At 34.0% G+C, this 11,831-nt stretch overlaps 1 pseudogene; it reads left to right on the top strand.

Moving 5' to 3' along the window:
• The first annotated feature begins 1,749 nt into the window (after positions 1-1,749).
• On the top strand, positions 1,750-8,684 carry LOC128192325 (uncharacterized; annotated as a pseudogene).
• The last annotated feature ends 3,147 nt before the right edge of the window (positions 8,685-11,831 follow it).

The following is an 11,831-nucleotide window of genomic DNA, read 5'->3' on the forward strand; positions in this document are numbered from 1 at the left end:
AGGTCATGGGCCCTGTGGGTGGTCCTGACCCCCTCAATCAGCAAGTCCCTTAATATCTTCAAAACAGTTGAGATCCCCACCCTTAAACCATATATATTCTTGTTCCTTGTGTCAAGGGGCATCAAACGGTATGTAGGTCATGGGCCCCGGGGGTGGTCATGACCCCCCTTGAACAGGAAGTGCACGAATATCTCGAAAACAGTTGAGATCTCCACCCCTTAACCATATATATTCTTGATCCTTAAAGGGCATCAAAAGGTATGTACCGGTAGGTAATGGGCCTCAGGGTTAAATTTAATTTTTCAAAACTGTAATGCACATCTATGGAACAGTTCCTATCATATCCCAAGATATGATGTGTCTATCCATTAAATCATAAAAGGAGTTCTAGGATCTATGTTTTTTTGAACTGATAAACGTCAATTTTTCTGCTACTTTTTGACTCCCTGGATGAAATTTAAATTTTGAAAACCTTACTGCACATCTATAGAACAGTCCCTAACGTTATCATATCCCAAGATATGATTGTCTATCCATTAAATCATAAGAGGAGCTCTTGGATCAATGTTTGTTTTTTTAGTGATAAACGTCAATTTTCTGCTACTATTTGACTCCCTGGATGAAATTTAAATTTTTAAAACCTTATTGCACATCAATAGGACAGCCCTAATTATATCCCAAGAGATGACGTAGCTACTCCAAAAGTTGTAAGAGGAGTTCTGGGAACCATATTTTTTTTGCCAAAAAACGTCATTTTTTGTTGCCCACTGATCCCCTGAATAAAAAAAAAAATTCTGGAACTTGATCACGCCTCAATATGACACCCCCAATCATATTCTAGAAGATCATTTGGCTACTGCCAAAAAAAAAATGACGTTACGGTTTTTGAAACCAGTTTTTTTGTAAAAAAACGTCATTTTTTAGCCATTAAATAACCCCCAGGACAAAATTGAAAATTCCGAAACCTTATTGCGCATCTATAGGATACTCTAAAACATATTCCAAAAGATGGTTTGTCTACTGTTGAAAATGTAGGAGGAGTTCGAGGAAGAAGGTTTTTTGTGAAAAAACGTCATTTTTTACCAATAATTTGACCCCCAGGACTAACAGAGAATTTTTGAAACCTTTTTACGAAACAACATGATACCCCAAATCAAACTCCAAGAGTTCAGTTTGCTGGTTTATAAGATGTAGGAGCAGTTTGAGAAAGTAAAACGTGACAGACGGACGGACGGACGAACGGACGGACGGACGGACGGAACGGGGGTAACAACAATATACCCGAACTTTCTTTAGAAAGTGCGGGTATAATAAACCATTTACTTGTAGGTGGGTAATTAGTCACATTTGAACCCAAGGAGAGTATAACTACAATGGGTTCTCCATGTACGTTACACCATTGAACCCATGAGTTTTCTTCATACTACACCATTGAAATCAGTCTTATGTAGAGAAATCCCATGAGGTTCCAAAAAGTTCATAATTAAGACTCGCAAGTTGTACATTTTCTGTGCCAGAAGGACAATTTAAGGGAGGGGCGCTGTGCCCCCCCCCCTCTTGAATCCGCCACTGCTTGCACTTCGGAAGGTCTCGGGAACCAGGCTAGGGTGTTTCCGTCAAAGATTGGATTTTTGTTCAACATACCGGTAGGTAGCGCTTTGACGAAGATTCCGGGCTACGTCAATCGTAACTACTCGGCCATTTCCGTCACCGCAAATAATCGGTTACGGAAAAGGGCGAGCGTGATCCGAATGCGGGCTACGTAATAGTTGGTTACATGACAGCAGGCTTTCATACTGAATAAACTTTCTCGGGTTGTAAAAAATGTATAGTAGTATATATAATAAACTTTTACTTGTTATCTTGATCCTCACTTTTCAAGGTAGGTAATATTTAATGAAGTTTAAATTAAGGCTTTGATAAATATTATTTGACTAATAAATATTATTTTGACTTAAGGGTAATCTTTGGAAAGAATAATATTCTATTGAAAAAAATTTGAATCTTTAACAATATTCTTAGAATTTTATGTTTATAATACATGTACAGGACAAGAATCAAGGAAATTCACATTTAGTTTATACCTAGTATATACGATACCCCGCTGTTACATGCTTTGAGAGAAATTATAATTTTAGTAGTGTGAATTGGTACATTGCAGTGTCAATTGATGTCTTTTTACAGCTTAAATAATGTAGAAAATGTAGAAAGATCTTATAAACAATAGTACAGTACTGGTTTTCGTTCTTGATATCAATATTAAAGGTGCGCTGCTCTGTAAACATTTTTATCAGTATACGAAAACCTGGGTGGGTCAAAAATCGTCTCTGAATAATGATCACCTGGCATCGCTTTCTTATGCATATGCGTCTAGTATCGACTGGAAAGTAAAGTATATACTATACATAAAACAAATGTAATTTTTTACTCTATCATCATTCTTTCATTGTTTAATGTTGTAATATTTGAAAGTGGGTTAGATGCCATCGAAACCAAAACGACGGGTTTACTGATATGATTGGTCATTGAGAGATAAGAGACTCGCGCTGAGAGAGAGAGAGAGAGAGAGAGAGAGAGAGAGAGAGAGTTCATTTTTAAACCAACACTATCTTTTGTACTTCTTCTACATTTTTCTTTTCTTTGAACTTAGGGAAAAGAAAATTGGAAATGGGGGGGGGGGGGTTCAGTTTTCCTGACTGAGACTGTTTACGGTAAGAAATCAACAATAACTAGAACTATCTTAACTAATTAGGACACTTTTTTATCTTGGGAAAATATCAATTTACACAGACAAATGTCAAATAATAGAATGTATTTTATTATATTGTTTTGTGGTAGACGGTATTTTCTCGCATATTCAAGTTCTGAAGTATCAAATTGGTTGCATTATGAACCAGTTACATACGGAACTTTAATTGAAAAGCATGTGTTTAAAGCAAATATTCTGCCAGAATCCATGAGCTTTCTGAGGCTTCGCCAATTGGCCATTTACAAGAGACTCATATTGGACCGAATAAAGACCTTATAGGCGGACACATCAAACTTAGGCAAGCTATGTCACAGTCCGCTTATTGATTGAAGTATATATCAACCATTCTCCCTTTGGGTTTTTTTTTTGGTGATAGCTGGCATTGTAGCTGATTGGACGCCCTGGTCCGCGTGTTCGAAGCCGTGTGACGTAGGAATACAGAGTCGAACACGACTATATGATGGGGAGAACAGGACAGAGGAGCAGTATTGTAACCTACAGTATTGTCCTGGTAAGCCATATACATATGAACTATGGTTATTTACATGTTTATGTATATATAGTAACTGTAGAAACAACTATAGTACGTGTATATAGAACACGGATTATCTGAAAGTAAGCACAACGGTTTAATCGTATATTCATTGCTATATTCTGTTTTAAAGAGACCATGATGAAATTATGAAGTTTTTATTTTGCTATGTTGTTTATGTATATTGGTTTGCTTTGTAATGGTTATTTGCTACTTATGTTTAGTCGACATTAATTAATTTACTGATCGTGTTTCACTCTGCTATTTCGTTATTCAAATAGATATATGCACCTACCCATCTTGAGATGCTTTGTATGATATCGTATATATATAAGACTTTGAAATAACATCACTGTAATAATTGCACGATTCTCTCATTGCAGACAAAGGCGTTTCTTGCTATGGTGGGCGATTTTCATGCACCCAGTTTAGTGGATATGCCGATTGTATAGACGGTCAGTGTGTTTGTACATTGGGCCGTAACAACTATGGCTCAACAAAATACTACCAGTATTACAACACACAGAACTGTTTCCGTAAGTAGATAATTTGTGTTGGGTTTTTTTAAGCTCTTTCTCGTTCGTCTAAAATTCTCACTACTCAGGGTTTGAGATTTTAAAAAAAATATGTTACAAAGTTCACTATCGGAAGTAAAATGGTGTTTTTTAAAAAACACAAAATAACAAGTTATACGCAAATATCGATACTGATATCCATGTTTTGTTTATCTGAGAATGGTATGCCATGACAAAGATAGATTTATCTTGAAACAGGAAATTTGAACTAACCTTAATTTCATTTTTATTTTTGTTTTTACTTCTGAAAGTTTTTTTGAAGCAATATAATAAAAAAGGTTAATGTCTTTATGTGTTTTGTCGTAACATTTTACATAAGAGGGCATTTGTTTAATTATTTTGAGGTCATACGTGGAAGTTGCTCCATTTTATTTTATTTTTTATTTTTGAATCTGGCGTCAGTTCGTGATCTAAGTGTTGCTCAATTTTTTTATTGATCACGAAATGATTCCCCACACTGACAGAATTAACAATGTAAACATTCGTCATATAAGTACTTAAATAAACGTCGCATCTACATGTACATTTGTACATACCCTGGACATACATTGCTAAATTATGTGTTTGAAGTAGTTTGAAAATTTTAAAGAATTGCTGAACTGAATTCTTACCCGGACAAATTGATTTACTTAATTCGGTTTCGTTTATAGTTGTGCAAGGCGTTGAGCATTATCATCATGATCATATACGAGAATTCAATTGTAATGGTAATAATTGTAAGATTAATACTTAAGATTTACTAGCATTGGTATCTTTACTGCAAACTTCCGCTGTGATGAATGACGAAGTAGCTAGATAGACATGATATCCTAATTTCATGATCAGCACTCTGTAATATATATTAAGGAAGATTTGCAATTTTGACATTAATATAAAGACAAATTTTACAATTTCATTATAGCTGAAGTGGGAAACTGCATAATTCGAGAGAACCCGCCATTTGCACTTGCAAAAGTGGAAACTTTAGATTACGGCTCCAAGTTGCGCAGCTGTGTCACGAACGATAACCCAAACTATGAGTCCATGTGATCGGAGTTTATGAAAGTAATTCGTATGACGTAATTATACGTCCAAGAGGAGGAACTGACAAACCAATCATCCTGGTGCTGTTATCTTACCATATCGTGACATGGAACATTGACACAAGCGTGCCCATTGATTCCATAGTTTACTCCGTGAGTTGCTTGTAATATCTATAACTCGTATAGTCATCCGTTACGTCACGTTTTGAAATATTTAATCACCGTCTTTTTTATTTCCAAACACTGTCAAGTCAATTCAATTTTATTTATTTTTTTACAAATGAAAGACCCCCAAAGTACATTAAGATGGTACTTGTATACGGGGTTATTTTCGACCCTAGTTAATTTTTGCCCCTCTGCAAGCAGTTTCCCCTTGTCTTAAATGCGTCCAGACACAGAACTTTGTGTTTTAAAGAGAAATGCCTTGAAACATTGGAACTCGCCAAGATTTAAAATCGCCCGCTGACAAGAAGGGTGAATGGGGCGAATATAAAACGGGGGCAAATATTTCCCTCTATACAATATATTGGCATGATAACAAATAATATGTACACATATATTCATAAGTATTGCCTTGAAGACACATTGTCTTTGTAGATACTTCGATCTGACACATATCAACCAGTAGAAATACTTGCGAAGTCAAAATGTGGCGCCGCAAAAATCATCAGGTTTGACGATCTCCAATATACGACCGGGTCGGACACAGGGGGAGGAAATACGCCAAAAATACTTTTGACTTTGGCGAATTTCTATGGTCCCGTGACGTCATTTAACGGAGTGTACACCTTGTATAGTCCTGCCACCATACGTTTAGAGGTCGGAGGGAACCCTCTGTTGTTAAATACGAATGCTGAATTTAAGGTAATAAATTAGACTCCATATCTCTTCTATAGTTTAAAATCAACTTTAAATACATTTTTGGAAAAAAAAGAATAATTAAAATTTGTATGAATAAAACGAGGCGACGGACGACGACAATTTGTATTACTTTTCCAAATCCAAGTTCTTTGTATACGTATTCATAAAATTACAATAGTACTTGAGCTGAACACCAAGATGTGAATTTTAAGTAACTAATATTTATTATTTTGGTAGAAATCCATCCTCTTAACTATACAGCGAGATCCTTTTTAGAAGCAATTAAAAGTATATCATACTCTTCATATTAGATAAAATTCTATTCGAAATTCCTTTGAAATTTTAGAAGGCATGATGGTCAACAAAACGACTATTAAACCACCTCACATTTTCAAAAATCATCTGTTTAGCTACGAACTATTATTTAGTATAAAAAAAAGACGTTCATTTTTATTAGCTATAAAATTTGAATGTTTTACTACAGCTTTATATGTAGAACTCTTTAAAAAGGGACCTAGACACGATTTCACATAAAATTTTATTTTGATTTGCCTGTTGATGTTGTCATGCTGTGAATTTTGTATTAACTGCCACCGGGGTAATCCAAAATTTACAACATGACAAATGCGCTACGAGGTATTTTTGTCTTTTGCAGCCACACTCAGTGTTTTGAGACGATACAAAGTAATATGTTAGTTGTAAAAAAATTAAAATTTTTTATTTCTTTGTGCATTTTTTTACGAGTTTGTGATCTTCCAATATTTGTAAAAGGTTTTTTTTTAAAGAATTTTTTATCGTCAAAGCTTTTTTTAGTACTCATTTCTATTAGATTAAGCAATTTTATTTTCAAAAATTGTCTTTTGAATAAGATATAACAATATGAGAAAGATTACTTAATCTTTATCAGGATTATGAGTGGTCATGTCGCAAGGTTTCCCCTCAATACAGTAACATGACTTTTACTGGAACAGTGGTGCCACCTGTTCGACCGGAAGTGACCACTGCAGAAAACATGTTTTCCAGTTCGTGTGAGTAGTCAATATTACACATATTCGTTATCACAGTTGTTCATGGGAGAAAATCTAATATTTATTGTATTCTCTTTATTTCAGCTTCCATCGCTGTCATACTCCCTACCGTAATTGCCTGTGCTGTACTTGTTACAGTTATATGCATCATAGTTGTGATAGCTAGAAAAAGAAAACGAGCTAACTTGAGATATATCGAATGTGCAGCGCCACAAAGGATTAATATAGGAGCACTGCCTTCCTACGCTGTCCCGCCGGCGTCATACACCGGAACCCCCTCTCAGTCTGCACCCATGGATGGTTGGTCGTCCAACATCGACTCCATATCAACTCATGAGATGTCTGGAAATACAACGGATTCTCCAACGGATGCACCTCCCTCATATGAATCTGTGGCTGGAATGAATGGACAGCTAGTTACCCCTGGTGGACCCTCACTGATGGAATCTGCACGCAGTGTTCCTTCTGATGGTTCTACGTTAAACACAAATACCGATAATAGCCAAATAGAGCCCCGAAACAATGACACTACGATGCATCATGCTCCAATGGCAGCTCAAACCAACTATCATTCTTTTGCAACAAACTTGCCACCAACCTATGAATCTTATATTGCAAAGCAACATAGAGAGACCTACATGTAGTGTGTGTGCTTATGAAATACTGTAATTTTTTTATCATTCCATGTACGTGTAGCAGATATTTATTTTCTATTTCTAAAATATGCTTTGTTCAAAACATGAACATTAGAGTCCTATTATTTAGAATATTTACAATTTCCAGTCTCAAAACCTGTGAATAACACTACGTATTGATTTTGTACTATATAATCCATATATAACGCCAAATTGAGGCGCCAGGGGGGTTTGCTTATTTGTATTTAAATATTTAATCGTACGATGGCTTAAAATTATTAATATAAGTACATTTGTAACTATTAAGGAATCATTCTTTGAATTATTATGAGGTGATAATTTCGGTCGGGGCGTGATCAAATCTATCAGAAAGCCCTTTGGGCTTTATTGGATTTGATCACCCGACCAAAATTATCCGCACCTCATAATACTCAAAGAATGATTATAAGTACAGTGCATTTTGTGCAAACCATGATAGTAATTAGAGTCATAAAATTGGCAATCTAATTAAAATTAGATCCGCTCGCTTACGTGTAGCGAGCGGATCCATCATCTAACTAAATTGGTGGCTTATTCTTCTAATATCCCGTAACTCACTTATTATCGATAGAAAATCGTTCATAATGACATTTTTAACAGAAAAAGAGGTCCACTTCTAAGCTGTGAAAAAGGTGCACATAACGATTACAATCCAAAGGGTCTCATTCATTTCATTACTTCCTTACATGACAGACCTGTATTAAGGTGGAATAACACACCTAGAATCAAAGTACTGAAGTACTGACGGGAGTTGATTTTATCGATTATCATTTATTTTAAAATCAACTTATCTTGCATGGCAATTAGTTTCTAGTCTGTATTTGAATTAAACTTATATGTAGTAAATGCCATGTACATGTCATAATAACATGAACACATTCCAATATGTAGAAATTACGTCAGAAGGACAGAACCCATACAATGGAGAGAAAACCAGTTAGGACCGAGTTTCGATGTCATTCAGAGTTCAAACTTATCAAAACTTGATGGAAAGTTACATATATGGCAAGAAATTAGGACTGTGCTTTGAGGTATTTCATTTTTTAACTTAGACTAAAATATAGACTTCTAAACCCTTGTATCACTTTCTAAAAGTGTTGTAACCTACCCGTATCCAAGTGTACCCTTTGTACCCTTTCCTTCAGCTCATTTATTTGATTTTTTAACTTAGACTAAAATATAGACTTCTAAACCCTTGTATCACTTTCTAATAGTGTTGTAACCTACCTGTATCCAATTGTACCCTTTGTACCTGTGATAGTTTGACTTAGTTTTATTTTTAAAATTATTTAGTTATTCATTCATTCACTTTTTCCATCTTTCACTCTTTGCGCTGCACTAATACTAACAAGTGTGTGTAAACTTAAACACCCCTATTATAAATAATGGTATAGTCCGTTGAGGTTATTTATTTCAGTGGTTTGGATTATTCCATTTGAAGATAGGTATTTTTATATTTACGGTTTGTGATTGGTCAGTATTGGTCACTAATTCTTTAATTGCAACCAAGACTTCTAGCCAGACAGGTGTGTTTCAGACTGAGATAAAGCATACAGACTCAGACCTGTAAGTTATTCTTTTAAAACATAATTCTTTAAATAAATACAATTCTAAACTAGATTAAAATAAATAAGTAAAGTTAATATATAAGTATGAGTGTGTAGAGTGAACGTTTTGAATACAGTACAATGTAAATATCAGTGAGCAGTATATGTCTTATATATTTAATTGTATAGTAGACAAGATCTTATATATATTGTATAAATCATAAATAGGTCAAGTCATATAATGAGCCTGATCCGCTGATTGATACTACGTATATGCAGTGTCGTGCACCTAGTTCCATAAATTGGTAACTATCTGTTGAAATTCATTATTGTAAATAGTTTTCATATAATCTATATATTAGAGTGATGTTTCTAAGAGTTGGAAATGTTATTTAACATAAAATTCAGATTTATCGTGTATTGCGATTAAATGTAAAGCGATATAATTGACCTATAAGTAAATGTATGTTATACATGTTTGCGATGTCTATAATGTTTGTGTTGTTATAGTGGTGTGCTTATATGTTTTATGTATTGTTTTAGGGTGAAACGATTAATGCGACGTAACGCTCAGAATATATAATATAGAACCCTACAATCGTCTTGGTGTTTTGTTTTATTCGTCCAAGAACGGTTACATACCCACTGTACCCTTTCCATCAGCTCATTTATTTGATTTTTTAACTTAGACAAAAATAAAGACTTCTAAACCCTTGTATCACTTTCTAATAGTGTTGTAACCTACCTGTTTCCAAGTGTACCCTTTGTACCCACTGTACCCTTTCCTATAGCTATTTGAAGTCGATTCTCTAAAATCCTTCCCGACTCCCCTACTTTCGGTTTTAGTAGAAACATATAGTGTACCCTATTTGTAACTTTTTGCTCAAGTTTTATATAGTGGTGTACCCTTGGGTACAAAACTATTACCTTAAAACCCAGTTCTAATTTGTTGCCATATCTAGAAAGTTATGCTGTAAGTGACTTCACCTTGGCCTTTAGGCTTACGTTATAAATACAAAGGTCATTATAGTCATAAAATCTAATAAAAATTACAGTCATCCACAACTCCCGAAAAAAAAATTATCAATCATATTGTACTGTGCTTTTAATATAAATATTCATACATGTAGTTGTCAATTTTCATGGATTTAGATACAATAAAAGTTACGAGGATACGTTAAGTGGACAATGACCGTATCAATACAGAATGTCATAAGATTTTGTACTCTAATGTACATGTACATTGAATTTCGTGAAATAACTAGACAATAAAATCTCGAAAAGACTTTTAAAAGAAGATAGGAGAATAAGGCGTTTAAAATGCCTATATTTTGACAAATAAGATACTGTAAAATAAAAATATCAACACATCTGTTATTTCTATAAAAAATTGTTCAAAACAATATGCCCGGTATATCTAACATAACATCAATTTGTAACCCTTAAATATGTTCAACACTGCCCATCTTGGAATATGTTGGGTTTAAACTGGCGTATAAGTATCAAAACCTTCAAATATAGTGTTATTTTTTAAAAACTTATGTGCCAGTTATTTTATATGGTGGACCTGTGCTCCGTATTTTTGCCAGTCTAAATAAGGTCTATGGAAAACAAACCGATATCAATCAACAAACAAGGTGATGACCCACTACACAATATAAACATTTTTTTGTATTCAAACAATTGGCCGTTTTAGAAAAATTATACAAGTTCGTAAATTCGTGGCCAAAATCAGATTAAGCATTTAAATAACGCATTTTGTTGTGACTGAAATGGCTCAGTGGTTAGAGCATCATATCTTAGGTAACATATTAAAATATTCAAAACTGAATATAGTTAGAAACTGTGATTTTGCAAACTTGAAATATAAAATTATCAAATAGATTTAAATAAAAAAAAATTCGAATTTAAAATTGTATTTTAAGCCTCTTTGACATCATTGCAAGTTCGCATCTGCTGTAAGTGTTGAGTCTCCTTTGTAAGATGAATAGTGGGAATTAAGCTATACGATTAACATATATCATCTTTTTATGTTGATACTTTATACATCAAGCCGATCCAGAAAATTTTTCGGGGTGGGGGTGGGGGGTGGGGGGTGTATTCCGACGGTTATTTGAGTTTGATTGGGGGGGGGGGGTGTTTCGAGGCATATTTCTGGTTAGAAGAATGGGGGATATGACAGCGCAAATGCCCATTCAGTTTGGTCGTGAAATACAATTTTATTTTTTCTAATTAAATCTATTCAAATATACTATATAAATATAAGTTTGCATAAGCACATTTCTAATTATATACAATTATTAATATATTTCACTAACGACAAGAAAAAAAATCAAAGGCCGGAACGGCCACAAAGGCGTCGAGCTGAAATTTTTTTCTTTTATATAGATTGATACCAATAATTTGAATTTCTGTACAAATAGTCATATCAAATGATATTAGACTTATAATAGAAAGTATATGAACTATGTTTTCTGCTGCTTTAAAAACAAAAATCAGTATATTTTCTTATAAGATAGGTAGTGGTGCTTTTTTAATACAATAACTCATCATAATTGCAAAAATCGAAGAAATTTCAAAGTTCAAAAATAATTTGTTTCTTTCTGCTTCAAACAGTCTTTGAACAACTTTCACAGGTTCATAATTTGAATAACAGTGTGTCCCTAATTAAAATAATAAAACATACATTTATTCATTTCAATTCCCGTTTGAAACAAGATTTCCTATGGTATGGTTGTTTACAAACAAATCCACAACACGTGCTATCTAAAATGCTCGACCAAACTAACTGCATTATCGAGTTTATTTTTTGCAACAAAATTACTAGATATGTTTATCGCTTA

The sequence above is a fragment of the Crassostrea angulata genome, chromosome 7 (assembly GCF_025612915.1).
Source record: "Crassostrea angulata isolate pt1a10 chromosome 7, ASM2561291v2, whole genome shotgun sequence".
NCBI lineage: Eukaryota > Metazoa > Mollusca > Bivalvia > Ostreida > Ostreidae > Magallana > Magallana angulata.